Raw genomic sequence first — 17,136 nt, 5'->3', positions numbered from 1 at the left:
GTTGATTCTGGGAATGGAAGTCACTGCTGCCGCCACTGGAATGAGTAGCAGCAGCAGTGCACAAGCCCCTGACCCTGCTAAGAAAGTGCTTGGAGCTGCCTCCTGGCCCCTGCTGCCTCTCTCAGACCGTGGTCCCTCTGCTCAGCCTGGTGGGCAGACAGTGATTCCTCTCTCCTCCTCCTCACCTCTTACCTTCCCCACACAATGAGGCAGGCCAGCATTCTCAGGGGGGGCAGGCCTCCTCTACATGGCCATCCCAGACCAAGCCCCAAAGCAGCCTCCTTGTCCTCATCACTCTGCTGCCCAGGTGGGGGAGGGGGCGCAGGGGGGGGACATGTCAGTTCTGTCAACTTCCATTGCATTGTGGTTAGAGATGTTCCCATATCAAAAATGGGTTGATGTATGGATTTGCCTGCCATGATTAGAATCCATCACAGAAAAAAAAGAAAGGGGTCAATCTATTGGCCAATACTATTGAAGGCCTAAATGACCTTTAGTTGGAAGGAGAAAGCACCAGAAGATCTGGTAGTCAACTCCTTTTATGACCACATTTATTTATTAAATTCATTTATTTCTCACTTTTCTCTCTGATTGTATCAAAGCAGCTTACGTTATCCTCCTCCATTTTGTCTTTTACAATAACCCTGAGAGCACGAGGGGACCAACACTACCCAGTAAGCTTTCATGGATTTGAACCTGGGTGTCCTGGATCCTAATCCAGTACCCTAAAAGCTACACTGCACTGTCATGATAGTAAAAATGCCACTTACGGCTATGCAGTGCAAAGAAGTGCATAGCTGCAAGGTTTGGGGGTGGTTTTTTTTAAGGTCAATGTAAGGAACAAGATCGTTTACATCAAAAGTTATGGATGATTAATTCAAGCAAAGATGGTTGGATAATATTAAATTCAAGCAAGCAGAGTGGTGGAAGGAGGGCATCCAGAGAAGTGACTGTATTGTAAAGCCACTGCTGCAGATTCTTTGCTATGTAATTTATTTCAGTTTTCATGACTCTTTAGTTGGACGATTAGCCTTCCAGACACAGTCTACTAACAGAGAGATGTATGGCCCACACATGAAATGCTTGCGTGCACAGCCATGTTTCCAAGTGATTGGCTGTGAACTGAACTGCACAGCTTTGCATTTTTGGAGTGCCAGTAGCAGCCTTCTTAAATCCTTACTGCATAACTCAGGCCCCTGGTTTATGCTGTCTGCAGCATCTCTGAATAAACACCAAACCCCAGTTGTAGAAAGACTGAGATTGCAGAAGATAGCCAATTTTAGAACATTTGCATCTCTTTTGGAATGTTGTGTGCTCATCTTAAATATATGCTGCTAACTACACCAGCCTGTCTTTCAAACTCTGGTAACAGCATCATAGTTTTTAATGTTGCACTTGATCCTGAATAAGAGAGCGTCATCACCAGAAATTAGTTACATCACAATGCAGATTTCTTGTTGAGTGCTTAATTTGCATGTGCAAGGGATTGAACCTAGCCTTTGCCCTGTACTGAGGCTACGGTACTACTGAATTAGGATTTGTTAGGAAGTTTGACAGATTGAACAAAGACACAGGATTTCTTTCTCAGTTTAACTATTAACTACATTTATACCTCACCTTTCTGCATAGTTCGAGATACCAAGGGTGGAACTATTAAAAACAAGCATGATAAAAAACACTTCATAAAACCAATTAAAACCAAGAGGTCACGACAGAAAGTTAAAAGGGGTGGGGGGAGATATGAACCCTTGTGAAGGAGCCCTATAATTCTGGCCCCATGGCTGAGAAGGCTGTCTTTTGTGTTTTAACCATAACAATAAATTATTTAAATTATATAGCATCATTTAACGTGAGAAAGTGGATGCATCTGACGCAGGGCCTCAGAAGCTGACCATTCAATGGGTTCATACAGAAATAGGCATTCCTTAATGTATGCTGGTCTCAAAACGAAAAGGACTTTAAAAGTCAACACGAGCCAGTGTGGTGTAGCGGTTAGAGTGACAGACCAGGAGTTGAGAGACCAGGTTCAAATCCCCACTCTACCATAGAGGTTTGCTGCCACTGATGTTTTCTAGGTGATCTTGGGGTAGTCACACACTCTCAACATAACCTACCTTTCAGTGCTGTGGTAAGGATAAAATGGAGGAGAGACAAATGATATAAGATGCTTTGGGTTCTCATTTGGAATAAAGACAGAGTATCTAATTATATAATTGAGTGCTTATACTTCTGATGACCTGTTGAACATTCCAGTGTTCAAGACCCAACTCCCTCTTCACAGGGAATGGTATAGAGGTATTTAAAGGAAGCGTACTGCCCCATTACAGCTGTGGTGCTATCAGAATCAGCTGTAACATGGGGGAAATTGAGACACATCTGGCCATGGCTGGGAGCCATTAAATGGATTGTCCATCCCCACTTATAGCTGATTCTGACAGCCCGTGGGTTGTCTGAATTAGCTGTAATGCAGGGGGGATCTGGCAGCCTTTAAAGGCCACCCCTCCCCCTGTGTTATAGCTGTTAGGTGGCACACAGTCCTTTTCAGTACTCCCTCCTACCTTGGCAGGTTGGAGGGGAGTATTGAAAGGGAGCACTGGCAGCATAGAACCCATTGTACAAGAGGCATTACTGCTAGTAAATTATATAAATACATTTAAGGACCCTAAGAGACAGCTTAATGTAGTGGTTAAGAGCGGCAGCTTCTAAGCTTGCAAGCCAAATGTGATTCCCTGCTCCTCCACATGCAGCCAGCTGGGAGACCTTGCCTGTCAGTGCTGTTCTCACAGAGCTGTCCTGTCAGAGCTCTCTCAACCCCACCAACCTCACAGGATGTCTGTTTTGAGGAGAGGAGGGGAAGGTGATTGTAAGCCACTTGGAGACCCCTTCTGGTAGTAAAAAATGGGGTATAAAAATAACTCCTTCTCTTCTTAAATTGGTACATGAACAAGTTGGAGTGATCTGGTCCTATAGCCCAGTGGTCCCCAACCTTTTTATCACTGGGGACCGGTCAAAGCTTGACAATTTTACTGAGGCCCGGGGGTGGGGGAGTTTTTTTGCCAAGGGACATTACCGTTGCCTGAGCCCCTGCTCCACTTGCTTTCCCACTGGCACCCCTGACTTCCCGCTGCCCGCTGGGGGTGCTGCCAGCAGCAGCCGTGCAGTGCCATGCCAAGGGGTTGAGCCCCAGCCATGGCGGCCGCTGGAGAGCACCAAAGGAGAGCCGGCAGCAGAGTGGCAGGGAAGCCCCTGAGGCAGCAGTCGGGGGGGAGGATGAGAAGGAGCCGCAACCCGGTACCGACTGATCCACGGACCAGTACCAGTCCCCGGACCGGGGGTTGGGGACCACTGCTATAGCCCATTCCAGTCAGTATCCTAGGTGTAACATTCTATACCAGTTGGTGTTTTCAGAGTGCATTGAAGTAATCTAACCAAGATGTTACGAGAGTATGTACCACAGTAGCCAAATATTCCCTGGTCCCAAAAGGTCACTTGCTTATCCAGCAGTAGAACCAAGTCTCGCAGTCTTTAAAATGCCTTTTTTTTAAACCAGACCCACAGCTACCCCTCTGGAATTATCAGTATGGTTTGAGGACGCCTGTATCAAAGATAACATTTTAGATCAGCACTATATTTTATCCATAACAATAAATTACTTAAATTACATAGTATCATTTAACATGAGAAAATACATCTCTGTTCTCAGTAATTTGGATTAGTATCTACAGGGATGATTTTGCAGCCATTGCAGAAACCACAACAGAAAGCCAAAGCAAGCAGTAAAAACAGAGGAACTTCAGACTAAACCCGACATCCCTTACTAAAGCAAAAGAACACTTTCCCAAACAATTTCACATTCACTTGTTTCTGGCAATTTATACTAAGTAGAAAATATTGGTGGACATTTAACCTGTCAGTTCTCATTTCAGTCACTTTTAACCCACTAACCCAGCTTCACGCTTTAAAGGTGTCAGCTGTTTTCTAGCAGCACTTTTTTCCTCCCAGCAAATGGAGTATATTAAGGGAGCCATTCTTTCCAGAATATGTGTGTGTGATTTGTGCAGAACTGAACTGTGGGCCTTTCCATACTGTCCTTTTATGCTTCCTACAGTTTTTGTGCACAGAGGTATTTGGGTGCAGTATTTTTTAATGTGCAAGAATCCCAAGTTTAGGGTCATCATGTATAAGCTGTTAATTCCCAGTTATAATATACCACTTGGAAAAAATAAATAATGTAGAAGAACACTAAAGGCCAGTTCACATTACATTCTGTGAATAAACAGACAAGAGCAGAAGCCTCCAGGTGCCCATAGTAGTTACCAGTCCTGACAGCTGCTACAGCCACCAGCTGAGAACTCTGCTCTACTCCTCTTTCAGCATGGCTGTCCCCTCACTTATCTTCTCACCCTCTGTCAGCACCTGGCTGAAGAAAGTTACAGAAACATTTGCCTTTCTACTGCTGCTAAGGAAGCCAGTCACTGCCAGGGGGTGAGGAAACAGGGAACTGCTCTGAGAAAGTGTTAGAAGACTTTCTTCTGGTGCCTGTAGCAGCTGTCAGAACAAGTAGCTAGCAGAGTCATCCAGAAAATCTTGAGCTGAAAACTGAAGTGAAGTTGATATTATATTGGTTAGTCTCTTCTGTTTGCATAGGGGAATTCCCTCTGGAGTATGTGGGGGCAATGAGGGAAGGACAGATGCTGGAAATGGAATGCCTAGTTTTAGTTAGCCTGGTATCTGTAGCATAATATTTATCTTTCAGTATGTGCATAATATAAGCCTCTTGTGGCACAGAGTGGTAATGCAGCAGACATGCTGTCTGAAGCTCTGCCCATGAGGCTGGGAGTTCAATTCCAGCAGCCAGCTCAAGGTTGACTCAGCCTTCCATTCTTCTGAGGTAGGTAAAATGAGTACCCAGCTTGCTGGGGGGTAAACGGTAATGACTGGGGAAGGCACTGGCAAACTACCCAGTATTGAGTCTGCCATGAAAACGCTAGAGGGTGTCACCCCAAGGCTCAGACATGACCTGGTGCTTGCACAGGGGATACCTTTATCTTTATGTGCATAATGTCTTTTATTCATCCTTACCTTCCCTAAAATCTGGGATTGGGGATAAAGAAGGTTCCAACATGCTAGGTCACTATACTTTCTGTGTAACTGGAATGTTCAGCCTGGAGAAAAGGAGGTTGAGAGGGGACATGATAGCCCTCTTTAAGTATTTGAAAGGTTGTCACTTGGAGAAGGGCAGGATGCTGTTTCTGTTGGCTGCAGAGGAGAGGACACGCAGTAATGGGTTTAAACTTCAACTACAACGATATAGGCTAGATATCAGGAAAAAAATTTTCACAGTCAGAGTAGTTCAGCAGTGGAATAGGCTGCCTAAGGAGGTGGTGAGCTCCCCCTCACTGGCAGTCTTCAAGCAAAGGTTGGATACACACTTTTCTTGGATGCTTTAGGATGCTTAGGGCTAATCCTGCGTTGAGCAGGGGGTTGGACTAGATGGCCTGTATGGCCCCTTCCAACTCTATGATTCTATAAGTCATGTCAGCATGTCACAGGTGATACTGTAGCTATCTACTGCATTTAAAGAAAGGTTGGCCATGCATAGTGGCAGATGGCAGGATATCATCCAATATACTTGTTTTTGTCTATTATAAGTTTGGGATATAGCTTAGAGTTTTGGCAATAACCACCCCTCCAGCACCATGATCAGACTGTTAATAAATCCAAGACTCAATTGGAACAGGAGCTGGTATCTCTTATTGCAAAAGGAGCAGTACAGAAGGTTCCTGAATCTGCTCGCATTATGGGGTTCTATTTTAGATTTTTCTTGGTACTCAAGAGAGATCTTATCTGATTGGTTTGAATTTTTTCCTGTATGTCAAAAAAGCCAATATGGTATAGTGGTTAAGAGCAGTGGCTTCTAATCTGGCAAGCTAGGCTTGTTTCCCTGCTTCTCCACATGCAGCCAATTGGGTGACCTTGGACTCATCATAGTCCTGATAGTGCTGCGCTGACCAAGCAGTCCTGTCAGAGCTCACCTACCTTACAAGGTGTCTGTTGTGGAGAGAGGAAGGGAAGATGATTGTAAACTACTCTGAGACTCCTATTGGCAATGAAAAGTGGGGTATAAAAACCAACTCTTCCGCTTCTTAAAATGTTGTTTCTGGTTTTATAAATGTTAACATTAAATTTCTGGTTCTGTGTTCGTGACTTGCAGAATGCATATTTTCATATTGCTATAAAACCTTGTTATTGGAGATATCTGTGATCTGAAAATTATCAGGTTTCTTACTGAGATATGGCTCTTCCGTTTGTATTAGCTATGTTCTTCTCACAGGTGTTTTCGAATTGTGTTGCGGTGCTAGTAGCATATCTATAGTCAAAAAGGATGCTCCATCTATCCATATTGGATGACTTGCTCATAGCTGCCTTATCTTGGGAGGAACTGGAGTCTCAGGTTTCCCTGATTGTATGTACATACCAGGAATTTGGTTTAGTGCTTAACACAAAAAAAGATACTTAAAGCCCTCTCGGAGGATTTCTTTTATTGGAGCTGTACTGGACGCTTCAGTTGGCAGGGGTTTCCTACCTGTTGATAGAACATCACAAATTAAGGTGTTGGTTGAGCATTTGGCTAGCAAGAGGTTTCAGTCCTGCTTTTTTCAAAAATTATTAGATCTAATGGTCTTCACCATAGCTACAAGTCCAAATGCACACCATAAAATGCAACCTTTACAAAATGGTTTTAAACTAAATTTTGCCCTCTCAAAAAGTTTTATTTACAGTGCCGAGAGCCACAGTCAGACAACTGGACTGGTGGAAGTGTACTAGCAACCTTCTAGGTGGGGTACCTTTGGGGGAGAATGTCCCTTGGATTTCTGTCCCCTCTGATGCATCGTTGCAGGGTTGGAGTGAATTGTGCATCACTTTCCATACAAGATACATGAAACAAATGGGTTTCATATTAGTATTTTGAAGTTCCATACAATAAGTTATGCTAGTACCTCATTCGTAGAAATTAAAAAAGAGAAAGTCATTCAGGTGAACACAGACAACACAACAGCAGTGGGAATTCTCAGAAGTCAACCTTTTCACTACCCAAGTCAATATGAAAGCTCCTGCATTCTGCTCCAGAGCAGGCTTTGATTGGCTTTCCTTGGGAGACGTCTTTCAAATCAGATGGCAACTGGTGTATGCATTCCTTCCATTCCTATTTATTCAGAGGAGATTGACAAAAATTCAGGAGAAGAACACATGGTATATCCTAGGCTGAATCTGCACCAAGCTTTTATTGCAATCCCAGATCAATTAAATCCCTCCCATCTGCACAGAAATTGATTTCCATTTTGATTCTGGTCAATAGAAATTTTCCATCTGCAACCTCCATGCCTCGACCCGCATTGACCCTGCCTTTTCATCGGAATATCAGGGAGCGCTTATTTTCTGGAATGTCCAACTAAAGCATTCCAGAAACCCAATAGATGAAAATGTAGATGTCCACAGCTTTGCACTCCCCCACACACTTTTTTACAATGCTGTAAATGTGTTTACAGTGGTGACGTAGCTAGGGAACAGAGAGTTTATCTAGAAAGAGTGCTCTGCTGCCCTGTTATTTTAATACCTTTTATCCCTTAAAGAATCAAGCCTGCCAGTTTTGTCCTTGAAAGTACATTTAGCAGCTATTTCAGTTACCATTGCAGAGTTCAGGATGCTGTTTTCATATCCAGTGTCTTGAAAGGGTTATGTAATTTGACCCTTCCTAGGCCTCCTATAGTACCTCAGTGGTCTTTGTCCATCATTTTGTCCCAGCTTATGTTAGCCCCACTTGAGCCATTAGGCTCATGCAGCTTGTGACTCTTGTCCTTTAAGGTTGCATTTTTAGTGGCTGTTATGTCAGCCAGGAGAGTTGGGGAATTTGCAGCTTTGAGATCTGATCACCTTTTTATTAAGTTTCAGACTAGTCGCATTATGTTGAGGCTTGGTCTGTGTTTTTAACCAAACGTGGTATCTAGCTTTCACCTTCTTCAAACATTGTCCTCCCTTATTGTTTCCATCTCCCACTTCTGAAGCAGAAAAGACACTACATTTCTTTAGAGGTATAAAGATCTTAATTGTTTTATTTGAATAGAACAAAAGGCAATCTCCATGCTTGTTTGTGTGCTTTCCTGGTGCTTTAAAAGGGAAGCCAGCATCAATGCAAACAAACTTCCAGATGGATAGTTTCAGGTATCTGATTGAGGTATGAGTGCACCAAGCTGCCATGTCCTTTGGAGCTTAGAGCACACTCTGCTAGGGTGCAGGCAACATCAGCAGCATATCGCAGAGGGTCTCTTTTGGAAGACATCTGCTAGGCAGCAATGTGGTTGTCTTTGGACACCTTTGTAAAGCATAATGAAGGCTGATCTTTCACAGAGCAGGGGGTTGGACAAGATGGCCTGTATGGTCCTTTCCGACTCTTTGATTCTATGATTCTATGATTCTGTGGATATGAATATGAGAAGGCATTCAGCAGCTGGCAGAGCCATGCTGTGCTCCTTTTTCAACTGAGACTCATCCCACCTCCAAGGTAAGGAGCTCTGTAGTTCCCCATTGTGGAACTACACAGAAGACTGAAGATGAAAACAGTGTTGTAACCATTGTTCATCAAGGTGTCTTCAGTGCAGGCAGATATTCAGTCCCTCCTACCCCACTGTGAGTTCATAGAATGTCATTACATCTGTGACACAGCAGCTCAAGAGGACTAAGGGAAGGGTGGGCTCCTCCCTGCAGAACATGTTACTTGGATGGGTGGGGAAATGGCCCCTAAGCTTTGTAGGGGAAGGTCTCCCCTTAGAGCAGCTTTTCTCAACTTTTTTAGCATTGAGAATCCCACTGAAATGTTCAGCAGTCTTCAAGAACCCCCAGAATTGGCACAGTCGTACAGAGAATATGGTTGGGAAGCATAGCTGTGTACTCCCCCCTGTGGCCCCTCCCCTTTCTACCCCCCAGGCCCATTGGCCGTTCTGGGAGGGGGGGCGAGTCAACAACCATATATGGTCATATAACCTGATAAATGTTTAGCAATATATATATATATTGCTAAACATTTATTGCTAAACATTTATGTATGTATGTATGTATGTATGTAAGAGCCTCTTGTGGCGCAGAGTGGTAAGGCAGCAGACATGCTGTCTGAAGCTCTGACCATGAGGCTGGGGTTCGATCCCAGCAGCCGGCTCAGGGTTGACTCAGCCTTCCATCCTTCCGAGGTCGGTAAAATGAGTGCCCAGCTTGCTGGGGGGTAAACGGTCATGACTGGGGAAGACATTGGCAAACCACCCCGTATTGAGTCTGCCATGAAAACGCTGGAGGGCGTCACCCCAAGGGTCAGACATGACTTGGTGCTTGCACAGGGGATACCTTTACCTTTTATGTATATATGTATGTATGTATGTATGTATGTATGTATGTATGTATGTATGTCCTGTTTGAGAAAGTCTGCCCTAGATTATTAAAATGTACCAAAATAGTTGTAAGAGAGCCTCTGGTGGCTGGCCTGTGCAAGCGCACTCCCAATGTGTGCCTGCACAGAAGACACCTCGATAAACAACACTAACAGGTAAGTGCACCACTGTTTTACATTTGAAGTCCTTGAACTATTGTGCAAAATGGTGACATTACGTAACAGCATTAAATCTCTCTAGCAAAGGCTAAGAACAACACTTTGCAAAAGGGAAGGAAAGAACTATATTTGTGCAGATGGCAATAGAAGCCATAACAAAAAGTGCCCCTGACCCTATTGAGTATTTCAATGGAATGCCACGACAGTGAGGAGGTTGGGGGGTGGCTCTCTGCCACAGTGAAGAATATATTCCATGCACTTTTTCTACATTAGGAAGAAACTTAGAAGTTATTTCCCATTCATCAGCCATAGCACCTGCCACCAAACACATTGAAGTGTCTTCATCGCATAACATTTTAACATCTTCATGGCTTTGTATTGTATTGGTTTCAATGAAGCCCCTTCTAAGCCTTTTCTTCCAGCTTCACGTCTCCAGGTATTCAATACAGAGAAAGCAGGTGGCAGCCCCCCGCCCCCCACTGCATTTCTAGGAGTATGGATTCTAGCCTCAATCCCAAAGAGAGTTAAGCATATTTAAAGCCTGCTGAAATACAGTCTGTATTGGATTCTTAATTTTTCTTCTAGTTACTTAAAGAGACTCTGGGATCTCATTGCAGTTTGAAAAAGGCTTTTTAAAGATTCACATCCACCTTCCAGTTGACGAATGAACAATTATTATTGTGTATGAAGAATGTTTCTTTAAAGATGGAAGGTCTGAATTTTATGTAATAAATTTAGTCTAATTTAGACCTACCGCAGCTCTTGAAAAGCAACTGTTAGTTAATTTATTTTTCAAATTTATATGCTGCTCTTCCCCAAAGGCTGAGGGCGGCTTACAATACAACATAAAACAGTAATTAAAACATTTTAACATTTTTAAATAATCAAATTTACATTTTAAAACACCCAAAGGTACTTCCTGCCTTCCAGCCTGAGAGGAAGGAGGGGGTGGTAAAGTGCTTTGGATGTTAATAAATGGAGTGAGCATGCAGATTTTTATTTTTTCATGCAGGGAGGCCAGCTTATTGATTATATTTGTTGGCCTCAACCATTGTTGTGTTATTACTGGAATATTTATATCCTGTTTCTCCCTGAGCTCAAGGCTGCTTCCAATAATTAAAACTGTAGGACCTACCAAAGGAATTCTAAAACAATTAAGATGCATCAGCAAGGATTTCAAAAAAAAAACCCTATCCAATAAACAACCCAGGGCCACACCAAATACAGCCAGACCTTGTAGTCCAAATGCTATAAAAACAAGCAAATAAGCCTTGAATTACGCCCTCCCAAATAAAACTTAGAAAGGATGTCCTTCAACAAAGTTCCTGGATGACTGATTGTACTATCCATTGAAAAACATGCTTAAATTTGTCCCTCTTAACTTTGCTGTTTAGTGCTAAGAGCTCTTCACCCTTTGAATTGTGCCATTAAACATTTGCCTAAGCAGGCTGGGGGAATGCTTTTTCTAGTAAAGCTTCATGTTCAGATGCAGTCTGTTAAAGAAGACAAGTTGGGGCAAGTCATGACTCTGACTGGTCGAGATTAAGATCAGAAGAAGAGGTTGTATTCTGCAATGAGGTTGTAATTTGCTTTGAAAATTGCACTCATCTCCAAAACCAGTCCAAGGAGTTCTGCTGCTTAAAAAAAATGCAGCGCTACAAAGATAAAAGAGGGATTTTCATTTCATAAGGTTGCAACTTAATTCGAAGTTACTAGAGATACAGGCAGCAATCCTAAACAAGTCTAGCTGGAACTGTCACATAATTAATCCTAGGAAAGTGCTTTTAGGATGCATGCTAAGCAAAGCAACACCCTTGTAAGACCTGGATTTAGAAAGGTGTAACTCAGAGAAAACATGGGCAGGACCGGACAGCAATTTTGTTCATTTGGTGACGCTGTAGGTCAGAGGTAGTCAACCTGTGGTCCTCCAGATGTTGATGGACTACAATTCCCATGAGCCTCTGCCAGCATTTGCTGGCAGGGGCTCAAGGGAATTGTAGTCCATCAACATCTGGAGGACCACAGGTTGACTACCCCTGCTGTAGGTTACTTTATTTTTGCTATGTACTGTTGTATTTATTGAATTCTGCATTATCGTGCTTTGCACTAATAATAGTTCTTATATAACACTGCCAGTATTCAAATTCCCTCTCATACATTATCATATTGTAATCCACATAAAAGCAATATAAATTAAACCTACAAACAGACTCAAAAACCAGTATGGTGCTTGCAATAGGCTAGCCCCCTGACATAATTCAAGAGGGAAGAAATTCAGTCTGTCTATATCCTAATCTTTCCCTACTTCCTCCAAGGTTTAACCTGGGAAAGATGCTCTACCTTCAAGATCCTGATCTTGGATAGAGATGCTCTTCATTCACATCTGCAAACACATAGTACAATTCCTGTTTTCCTACTTCTCCTGCATCTTCATTCATCTTCAATCAGCTGTTGAATCTGGAGGATGTGTGTGTGGGGGGGAGCACTTTGGAGATTCAGTGTGGTAACCAGTTCAGGGGGGGGGGACCTGCCAAATCAACCAAGATGTAATATGATATGATACAACTAGAGCCCTGAGTAGCATCAAATATCTGCATTAATGTGACAGTCCCTCAACGGAAAAAGTTTGAGAACTACAGACTTTAGCGCATTCCACTTTTAAACTTCACAGTTCTGCCGTTCTTATCTGTGAAGGGAGACTGCACGTTTTTCTGCTCTACTGATCTCCTGTAGCCTAACAGACTAATGCATTTCTGGTATAGCATATCACTTAAGACAGCAAATGGATATCTTCCATATCCCATTTCTTTCTGTCCTGCAAGTTTCTTGGCTACAGCATTTGATTTTTTGCTCTGCAGGAAGTCCTTTTTAAGTGAAGTAACAATATATGGCTGGTGAGAGGGTCACATTTGGGGAGCATTTTTTGCCCCCTAAATTGGAGAAAACAGCATCACATTCCGCACCAGTGGCCTGTCTTGTTTTTATGTAATATTCATGTAGGTATTCTTTAAACGTAAAAACTGAGCAAAGATATGTTATTGGGGTGGTGAAGGAGTAGGATTTAAGTTTCTGCATGCAATGTCATTCAAATGGATTTTTCCACTTTTCCTAATAGAATTTAATTCACTTTTCCTAGTGGTTTGGCTGATCTGAATATAGAGAATGGACAAGGGGAAATAGATTTCTAAGAGTTCATTTTCATAGCTGTAGATAAAATATCTTAAGATTTACTTTTCAATGGATTTGCTTTATTTCTATTTAGGTATGTAATTAAAACATCAGCTTGGCCAACCCCAGAACTTTTATTAACTTTTGCTTATTTCATACATTAATAGATCACTTCACAATTTAAAATGCTCACAAGACAGCATGTTATATTTAAAAAACAGTGTTTAAACTTACTAATACAGCAATAAGTGAATGTGCTATGGCTCTGTAGTTTAAGGTCTGTGCTTTAGAGGCAGAAGCTTTGGTTTCAAGCCCCATTGCAGAAAACGTGGTCCAGATTTAGGGTTTATTTTGTTTATTTAAAGCATATTACCTCCCTTTCTCCCTTGCAGAACTAAAGGGAACTACAATATAAACAATATTTTATAAAAACCATATTAAGATACACAACCCCCCCCCCAACTATTTAAAAACCCATATATCTCTGCTTTGGGAAATTTCTGGAGATTTGGGAGTAGAGCCTGGGGAATACAGAATTTGGAGAGGGGAGGAATGTGGTTCCATAGAGTATATTCTTTACAGATGCCATTTTCTCCAGGGGAACAAGTCTCTATAGTCTGGAGCAGTTATAATTATGGGAAATATCCAGACTCCACTTGGAGGCTGGCAACCATACCCCCCCAAATGTCTGGTCACCCCTGTAGCTTTGAAGGAACTTTCAGGATTGCTGACAGGATGGATCTAGGACTGATGGATCAACCTTTTCTTTGCCACAACCCCAGATTAGGCACCAAAGCCCAGCAGGGACCCAGCTGGAGGAGCTGCCAGCTAGTGCTGCGGAGGAACTTCCACTGCCCCCCCCAGCCATAGCCATGTGTGACCCCCCACAGGAGGTAACTGGAGAGGGGCAAGGGCTTTGCACCTGGGGCTGCTGCCGCCGCTGCCACCGCATCCACTTTGCTCACTGTCCTGCTCTGGGATGGGCTTGAGCACGCATCTTGCTCCCTTGGCTTGCTGCTTCTCTCCTTTCTCCCTTCTTTTAACCACAGGGGGTTCTGCGGTGGCCCCGCTACAGAGCATGCAGACCTTGCCGGATGGAATCGGGTGGGATGGGGCGACTTTAGACATGCAGGGGGGAGGGGTTGCTTTCTTGCCAGCTCTGAAAGAGCTGAGTGAAGCATTTCAGTGCATTCCTTAGCTGGCACCGGCACAACCCTCCAGGCAGGCTGGACAGCTGCAGAAGGAGCCAGTGGGGCACTGGAAATGTGTGTGCGCACAACAATTCAGGTGGTGTGGAGGCAGCCATTGCCATGCCCGATGCCACCACCACATGCCTCCACATGCTGCTATCTGCCACCGTGGCGGCGGGCAACCTAGTGACCCCAAGGAAGGGGCCAGGCAGCCCCAAATGGGGTCCCGATCCCAAGGTTGAGAACCACTGATCTAAGAGAACAAATTCTAGAAGCCCTGATGGCCCTGGGGACTGAATGGAATTGGCCTAGTTGTGTGAATACTTTAAGGTATTCAGGTTGTATTTGGATTTATGTGGGTTGAAGAATTCCAGTGTAGGGCATTCTCAACCAGGGTTTCATGAAACACTGAGGTTTATTAGTGGCTCTGCTAGGGTTTACCAAATGGGTGTAAGTTAATTTATACATTTTTTTAAAAAATTGTTAAACATTTATTGGGGATATGACCATATATGGTCTTGTCAACCTACTTACCCCCACTTCCAAAATGGCCAAAGATGGGCCTGGAGGGGATGGAAAAGGGGGGTGAGTCCGAGCCGGGCATGTACAGCACTATGCTTCCTTAACCCAACCATATTCTTCATGATCACACAAATTCTGGTGTTTTTCAAAGCCTGAAGAATGTTTCAGGGCGTTCTTGATTGTAAAAAAGTTGAGAAAGGCTGGTTTGTTTATTTTTATTTATTTTAATTTTGGACTTATATACTACCAGTTGAGTCTCCAGCAGGGCCCTCAGCTCTTCCAGGAGCTCATTCCACCCGGTTGGGGGCCAGGGCCAAAAATGCCCTGGCCCCAGTAGAGGCCAGGTGACTGTCCCGGGACAACCAGCAAATTCATACCCGCAGAGAAAAGTGCCCTGCGGGGGGCATCAGCAGACAAGTGATCCCACAGATACGTAGGGCCCAAGCCGTGTATAGCCTTAAAAGTCAAAACCAATACCTTAAACTTGATCTGGAAACAGACTGGTAACTAGTGGAGATGATGCAACACAAGCTGAATATGGGTCCTCCAATGTGCAACAGCCATTTCCAGATTAGATTTCTGTGACTTGCTCTATGCGGGCCTACCCATAGCTTTTGACCTGGAAATTACAGCTGGTACAGAATGCAGCTGCAAGGGTCCTGTGCTGTTTGTACCTTTTGGCATGATCACATGCCCCTGTTTCAAACACAGAATTGCTCTAGCATCATGTGCAGGAGAGAGATCCATTCTTTGTGGTCAGAACAAGCATCATGGCATCATGGATCACTGCGGCCAGATGTTCAAAGGACAAGTAGGATGCTAGTAGCTGTGCTTGGCGCAGGTGGAAAAACGGCATTTAGGTGGAAAAACGGCTACCTTAGTGACCTGAGCCTCCATGGAAACGGGAGGCATCAAAGATCACTCCCAGATTCCTGGTGGTTGGTGCAGGTGTTAATTGCACCCCGTCTAGGCATGGGAGGCATGCTTCCTGATCCTACCCTTGTCTTCCTAGCCACAGGACCTCTGTCTTGGAAGGGTTGAGTTTCAGGCAGCTCTGCCTGAGCCATCCAGCCACTGCTTCCAAACAGCTGGCAAATGTTTCTGGGGGGAAGTCTAGCCATCAGGAGATAGAACTGGGTATCACCCACATATTAGTGACAGCCCAGCCCATGACTCTGCACCAGTTGGGCTAGAGAGCACATACAGATGTTGAAAAATGTCGGGGAGAGAATTGCTCCCTGTGGTACTCCACAAGGGAGACCAAGAGGGTCTGATAACTCGTCCCCCACTGCAACCCTCTGTGACCAGTTCTGGAGAAAGGAGACCAGCCATTGCAGCGCAGTCCCCCTAATCCCATGGTCAAATGTGGTCAACAGATCTAGAAGTACAAGGATAGTTGAACCGCTCCCAATCCAGTGGGTGCTGGTTGTCATTGATCAATGTGACCAGCATGGTTTCCACCCTATGACCAGGATGGAAGCCAGATTGGTATAGGTCTAGGGCTGAAGTTTCCTCCAAGAATGCCAGGAGCTGGTCTGTTGCGGCCTTGTCCACTACCTTCCCCAGAAACGCTAAATGTGAGACTGCTCAGTAGTTGGTGGGGTCCCACGGATCCAGGGCTTTTTTCCCCCTTTAATATTTATTAATCAAAATAATGACATGGTATGTACAAAATAGTAAAAGGTATATATTACATTGCACCATTATACAGACTCAAAAATCTTAAGATTAAAACCTAAATTTCTATTCCCAATGTTTTCTTTGTAGTGTTTTAAACGAGGTAGAATCCAAGGTCCCTATATCTTTGTTATTTTGGTTAGTTTAACCAAGGTAAACATTTTTCGTATTTTAGATAACCAAACTTGGATCCTTAGGATGCTGTTTTCCTTCCATTGTTTAGCATACACCAGCCTGGCAACACTAATCATATGTAAGATAATTCTCCTAAAACCACCTGAAATTGTAGGAAGATAGTTTTGTAACATTGCATCTAGATCGCATAGAATTTTTATCTGTAGGCCAGTTGACATGTTCTGTGCTGTTTGTACCTTTTGGCATGATCACATGCCCCTGTTTCAAACACAGAATTGTTCTAGCATCATGTGCAGGAGAGAGATCCATTCCTTGTGGTCAGAACAAGCATCATGGCCAAGGCCTTGGACGTTCTCATTGGCTGAGAAGGCTCTGTTTCTGTTTAGTAATATTAGGAGACGTGGAATTTCTTTTTTCCCCAGAATTGATTATTTAAAATACAAATGTATAGCCTTTGATTCCTCTTACTCCTTCGCTCTTTCTCTTTAATTTCTCTTTGATGTCTCTTTTTAAGTGTTAGCCTCATATATGTGTATGGTTACCAGCTCTGGGTTGGGAAATACCTGGAGATTTGGGGGATGGAGTCTTCCTAAGAACAGGAGAATAAATTGATAATTTGATTTCAGGGAGAAATCAGGTAAGTTTTAGGAATAAAATGAAGAACAGAGAAAGTGTGTATGCCATCTGAGTCCCTCAGGGTGGGACATAAATGCAATAGGTGGATAAGATTCCAGCACTGCAGGAAACAGCCATCCATGCTGAACTGGTGGGGAGAAACACATCCATACTTAATTGGAGCATGTAGAAAATTAGCATGCCTTCACCTCAAAAGCCTTAGGCCACCGT

The sequence above is a fragment of the Paroedura picta genome, chromosome 4, assembly GCF_049243985.1.
Source record: "Paroedura picta isolate Pp20150507F chromosome 4, Ppicta_v3.0, whole genome shotgun sequence".
Lineage (NCBI taxonomy): Eukaryota > Metazoa > Chordata > Lepidosauria > Squamata > Gekkonidae > Paroedura > Paroedura picta.
This window is presented reverse-complemented; position numbering follows the sequence as displayed.